Genomic DNA, 6,364 nt, shown 5'->3' with positions numbered 1-6,364 from the left:
TGTGAAGTTGGAGCAAGATGTTGTAGTAAAGAGTGTAGTTCCATGTCTTATGCAGTTATTTGATGGGAGAGATAGCAGATGTTATTGTAATGAGTGCATTTCGTCAATATATATGAAGGTAAAATTTATAATGTTCCTTTATTAGTTGTGTATCTGAAATAATGTGTCACTACAGGTTCAGTCAACAAAGCATCTGGCTCGTGTTCTTGTATTAGAGTGAATTTTTGGTTTTCTTGCGTAATTATAGTTTTTCTAAATTTCTTTTGTCACGTCAGTATAATTGGTATCAAAATTCTTGTCTTGTTGGAAAAGAACCGTGCCAGATGTGGACGTTGAGTCACACTCCCACATACAGAACAGTGACTCTTTTGCTTATTGGTTTTGTTGGGTTTTTTTTTTTTTTAGTTGCTGGGGACTTAATTAATTAATTGTGTTTACGAAAATCTACTTACATTGTTTGTTGCAGTCAGATAGCGTAATAATACTAGTCAGGGCCAACCGATTACGAGACACAGCGTAATCGGAGTTACAGCTACTAAAAACTAAAAATATTTTCATAATATTTAATTAAGCCCCCATGCAACAGTACTCCAGACGTACATCCTCAGAAATTTCTTCCTCAAATTAAGGCCGGTATTTGATATTAGTAGAGTTCTCTTGGCCAGAAATGCCTTTTTTGCCATAGCGAGTCTGCTTTTGATGTCCTCCTTGCTCCGTCCGTCATTGGTTATTTTACTCCCTAGCAGTGCAGAAAACACAGGAACAGAAATGGTACACTCGAAAGCAGTTACCGCGCGAGAGGGTGCAGTGATTGAAACACTGGAGTCTCATTGGGGAAGACGACGGTTCAAATCCCCTTGTGGTTCTCCTGAATTAGGTTTCCTGTGATTTCAGTAACGCAGAAAGCAAATGCTCGAGTGGTTTCTTTGAAAGGGCACTGCGGATTTCCTTCCCATCCTTCCTTAATACGAGCTCTAATGACCTCGATATCGACGGGACATAACACACAAATCTTCGTTCCTTCCAAGAGAGGTCCGTAACATTTACTGAGACAGGCATTGCATATTACACCAGCACACATCTGTTTTACCAACTCAGGTTTTGAACAGAGCACAAAGCTCATGAGGTCACTCATTTAACTCCGATGCTATGAGGCAATGTACGAAAATCTTGTGCTCACTTGTTGGCCATACGATCTTTCCCTTGCTTGAATTTCCCTTTGTAATTAATATATGGTTCAAAGTGTATTCCCTGAAATACTAAAATATTCAGTGGTATCATCCATTCATAGAAGTGCAGATAAGACTTTCTATGTTCTCAAAAATAATTGAAAAGGTTGTTCTAAACTCTCTATTGTTCTTTTAGGTTTCTGTAAGGTTCCTCTACAGAGAAAACAAAATATGACCTCTCAAACTCTGTTCTCGTAGAGCAAAAGAAAAAAAAAAAAAGACTCTGAACTTACCAATGCCTTGGATGGTCTACATCAAGAGATTCAACTTGAGGAAACTAAAGTATTGTAATGTTATAGGGAAGCTCCTTGATGGACAGACAACAGAAAACTGGTAGCTTTAGCAAGTGATGTCACAAAAAAAGATCAGGATGGAGTAATATTTAATATGACGTTTTAACAAGATCGGTAGTTGGCCCATTCTTTTGTTTGACCTACATAAATGTTTTAGCAAGAACGTTAAATGGCTCTTAAAAACTGTAACGTTCACTCTAAGAAAAATAAATAAAATAAAAGTAACGAATCTCCACAAAGGAATATCCGAATGGGACGGATATCGTTACATGTGATGTATATGTGCAGACAAACAAATGATTACAATTTCAGAGAAACTATATGATTTATTCAAGAGAAACAGCTTCACAAATCCTGCAAGTCAATAACGCGTTGGTCCACTCTGGCCCTTATGCAAACAGTTATTCGGCTTGGCATTGATTGATAGAGTTGTTGGATGTTCTGAGTCAAATTCTGTCCAATTGGCGCTTTAGATCGTCAAAATCGCGTGCTGGTTGGAGGGCGATGTTCATAATGCTCCAGACGTTATAGATTTGGGAGAGATCCGGCGACCAAGCTGGTCAAGGCAGGGTGGGTTTGGTAAGCACGAAGACAGGCAGACTCTCGCTGTGTGCAGGCAGGCATTATCTTGCTGAAATGTGAGCGCAGTCTGACTTGCCATGAAAGGCAACAAAAGAAGGGCGTAGAATACCGTCGACGTACCGCTGTACCTTAATGGTGCCGCGGTTGACTACCAAGGGGTCCTGCTATGTACAGACCATTTCACCTGGTTGTCTGATCGTAAGGCAGGCGATAGTCTCCCATAGTGATCAGAGCCATTTGAACCATTTGATTTGGGCGATAGTCAGGTTGGTATCCACCACTGCCCAGGGTGTCTCCAGACACTTGTTCGGCCTGGAATCTAATTGACTGGATTAGAATTGTTTGCAGTGATAAGTTCTGCTGCGAAGTGAGCCCTGATAACCAGCGAAGACTTGTCTGGAGGCGGCCTGGACAGTGGTGGAATACCAACCTGACTGTCACCAGCTACGTGTCCAGGAGTGATGGTCCGGGGTTCCATTTGTTTTCATAGCTAGACCCCTTTGGTTCTCGTCTGAGGCACCTTTACAGCACAGCAAGTACGTCGACGATATCCTACGCCCCTCTGTTTTTATCTGCCATGCCAAGCCGTCGTGGTCTTACATTTCTGCAAGATACTGCCCACCTGCACATGGCGAAGGTTTCTACAACTTGTCTTTGTGTTTACCAAAACCTTACCTTTGCCAGCAAGGTCACCGGATCTCCCCCGAATTGAGAACTTTTGGAACATTATGGGCAGATCTCTGCAGACAGCTCGGGATTTTGACCATCTAACTCGCTAATTGGTCAGAATGTAGCACGATATCCCTCAGGATGATATCCAACACGTCTGTCAGTCAATGCCAAGCTGAATAACTACTTGCGTAAGGACTAAGGTTGTCACTTTTTGATGTAAGAAATAAGTGACATTGTAAGTAGGCTGTTTAGGGTTTTATGTTGGTAACGTCACGTAGTGCTCTTTATGAAAATCGATGACTGCACTGTGTGCGGTCTGTGGCTAGTTGGACTCATTCTTGGAATATTCGCTTGTGTAGTGTTGGGCAGCTGGATGTGAACAGCGCGTAGCGTTGGGCAGTTGGAGGTGAGCCGCCACCAGTGGTGGATGTGGAGAGAGAGAGATGCCAGTTTTGAGCGCACGATCTGGACGTGTGCCTGTCAGAAAAAGGAAATTTGTAAAGATGGAGGTCATGAATATAAAATGACTTTTGAACATTATTAAGGTAAATACATTGTTTATTGTTTGTTCTCTATGAAAATCTTTCATTTGCTAACGATGCTTATCAATAGTTAGTGCCTTCAGTAGTTAGAATCTTTTATTTAGCTGGCAGTATTGGTGCTCGTTGTACTGCAGTAGTTCTAGTAACGAAGATTTTTGGTGAGGTAAGTGATTCATGAAAGGTAGAGGTTATTGTTAGTAAGGGGCCATTCTTTTGTAGGGATTATTGAAAGTCAGATTGCGTTGCGCTAAAAATATTGTGTGTAAGTTTAGTGATGATCAGACTAAGTAAAGAGAAATGTCTGAGTACGTTCAGTTTTACTCAACTGTCTTTGTACCAAGTAATGTAGAAGTTTACTAACACAGTCATTCATAATTTTTCTAAGGGGACGTCTCAACATTTACCTAAAATAAAGTATTTTTCACAAAAAATGTGAGACAGTTCATAAATACTTGGAAATCAAATGTTACGTATAAATTTCATTTATCTTATAATTAATTTCTTTAGCAGAATGAAATTATTATTGAAATTCGTAAAACAAAGTAACTTATATCTTCTTAACAGTGCATATAGTACAATGCATTAGGTGTGACAAAACATGCAGAAAACTTTAATAGGATTACCTTATTTTCTCCATCTATTCTTCACATTTGACCTAGCCGACTTTATCAAGCAATGGAACTCCCTAGAAGACATCTTCATGTTCATAGTAATTAGTAGTTCACTTGCAGCCAGATCTGCTGAACACCTGTTTCTTCTGTTTGGCCACTTGTTAGACATTAAAGAGAAAATACGTTCAAAGAATGCATTTGACCCAGGAACGCACAAAAAGGTACAAGTTTTCCCAATTCTATTAATTTCTGTTGTTCTTTATGGCTAGTAAACACTGACAACCACTTGTTTGAGAAATCTTCTGTGCTTTCCAAAATACTGGCAACAAGACAAAACTCTTCATACAGTTCCCTCATATCAGTTATTTCAATCAGTTCGAGGGATTCCAATGGAGCTTCCAGGAAAGAAAAATCTATGCTTCTGTTCAAACAAAAAAAAATGTAGCTCCACCCTAACACTCTCCTGCGAGAAACTGTACAATTTTCGAAGGTAGTTTATAGCGTTTTGATAGAACTGCATAAAGCATGTCTCCAGTTTGGTTCTTTCTGAAGATGATTGAGATTCGATGGCATTCGTAATTGCAATTCCGAATAACTCAACTTCTTTCCTTTGTTCCAGTGTTCTCTTCAGTAAACACATTTCGTCATAAGCTTCAACCACAGAAATAGTCCTATTGCTTAGATCTTGATGTACACAACAAATACCGTAGCTATATTGCTGCAGAATAGTAAAAGTATTTCTAGCGACAGATCGTTAAGGTCATCTTCTGGATCAAAATACTTCTTCAGTTCTTTGCAGCAGTACTCACCCAGTGATCTGAAATAGTTTTTGATGGCAGGCCAGCTGTGGACTCATCTTTCTACTGCAAGTTCTAAAGAAAGCCGACGAGTCCTAACGTATCTTATTATCTAGCTATTCAACATCTACGAACTCGAAATATTTCTTCAGATCTTCGCGAGGCTTCGCAGACGTGGAAAAATGACTATTTATTGTCAGAATAACATTTTCTATGGCTATATCAAGGCATGCATGCCTCATTGTATTATGGACAATATGAGCTGAGCAATTTGAGTTCAGAATTCTGCAACGTGCATCATGAAGCAGATTAAAAAGAGAATTGTGCTTACCTTAATTGCCCTTAGAGTTGCCTTCAGTATAGGCAGTAATCTTGTCTAAAGATAGGTCATTTTCATTAACTACCTTGCGGTTTCATTGGCACTATCATAAGTCCAGCATCTTGTTTTGTACACAACTTGTAGACGTGAATTATATTTCACAGAGAGGAAACATTTTACTGTTAGCTTTATTGTTCCATCCGTTGCAATTGAAAAGAAGTTCAGTCACGACATCTTTTGGAGACTTTGGAGCCAATATACCTTTTCTCCCTTCATTCTTCCACACGAAACGATGTTAGAAACACTGTAATCCCCAAAAATATGACATTTGAGTCTATTCGAACAATCCATGTTGGCGTAACTGTGGTTATGTTTTACAGTGAGTAACGCTGTTCTGCTGTAGTCACTTTATCTTACTGTGTTTGAAAGGTCACTTGACTAGAAAAATACAGATCCACATTTTCCGTTTAATTTTGTTATCTTGTATTTCCTTTATGGGTTTCTGTTCCAGCATGTTGCTTAAGATTGACTCACCGCCATGGGATACAGAGAATTCGCGCGCACAGATGGAACAACGCCCCTTTTGGCATTGTCCAATAACATGTTTATCCCCACGTGTATGACGATTCCCAGCTTGTCTGATATAACGTTACTTGTTTAACTTTCTTCGCAGGGACTGCACTCCCTGAATTTGATTAGAGTGTAACATCTTAACACTGATGTTTTCGACTAGCTATAATAAATTCACAGTGTACGTAGATTTAGCCTAAACAGCATGAAAATTCACGTTGGAAATTGGAAGGGAAGACCTACGGAAGTACACGGCGGGGTTTTACCAGCGAATGACGAGACATGACAAGATTTTCTTCTTCTGAGACAGCAAAGAGAAAAGAATAGTAGAGCCATTTTGAAATTCGACGGCGCTCAAATCAAACATGGATTTTGAAATATTCAGAGGCAAAAAAAGACAAAAGCTCATTTTTATGAGACAACAGTTTATAATGTGGGACGCAAAATTTTAATCTCGAATACGGCATGTCCCGCACAATATGGGACAGGTGGCAACTCCAATAAGGGCCAGAGGTGGATCAACACACTATTGCTCAGTTTGTGAAGGTCTGTCTCTTGGATGAATCATCCATTTTTTCTGAAACTGTAATCATTTGTCTGTGTCTACATGTTCATCACATCTACCTATCAACGTCTCATTTGTGTAAATCCTTCATGGTGCGTCATTTTTTTTCTTAGAGTGTATATTGGTAAAGGATCCACAAAAGTTCATACCAGACACAAGCGGGATATTAGAGGAATAGGTTTGC

The sequence above is a fragment of the Schistocerca americana genome, chromosome 7, assembly GCF_021461395.2.
Source record: "Schistocerca americana isolate TAMUIC-IGC-003095 chromosome 7, iqSchAmer2.1, whole genome shotgun sequence".
NCBI classification, from domain to species: Eukaryota; Metazoa; Arthropoda; class Insecta; order Orthoptera; family Acrididae; genus Schistocerca; species Schistocerca americana.
Note: the sequence above shows the minus strand (reverse complement) of the source record.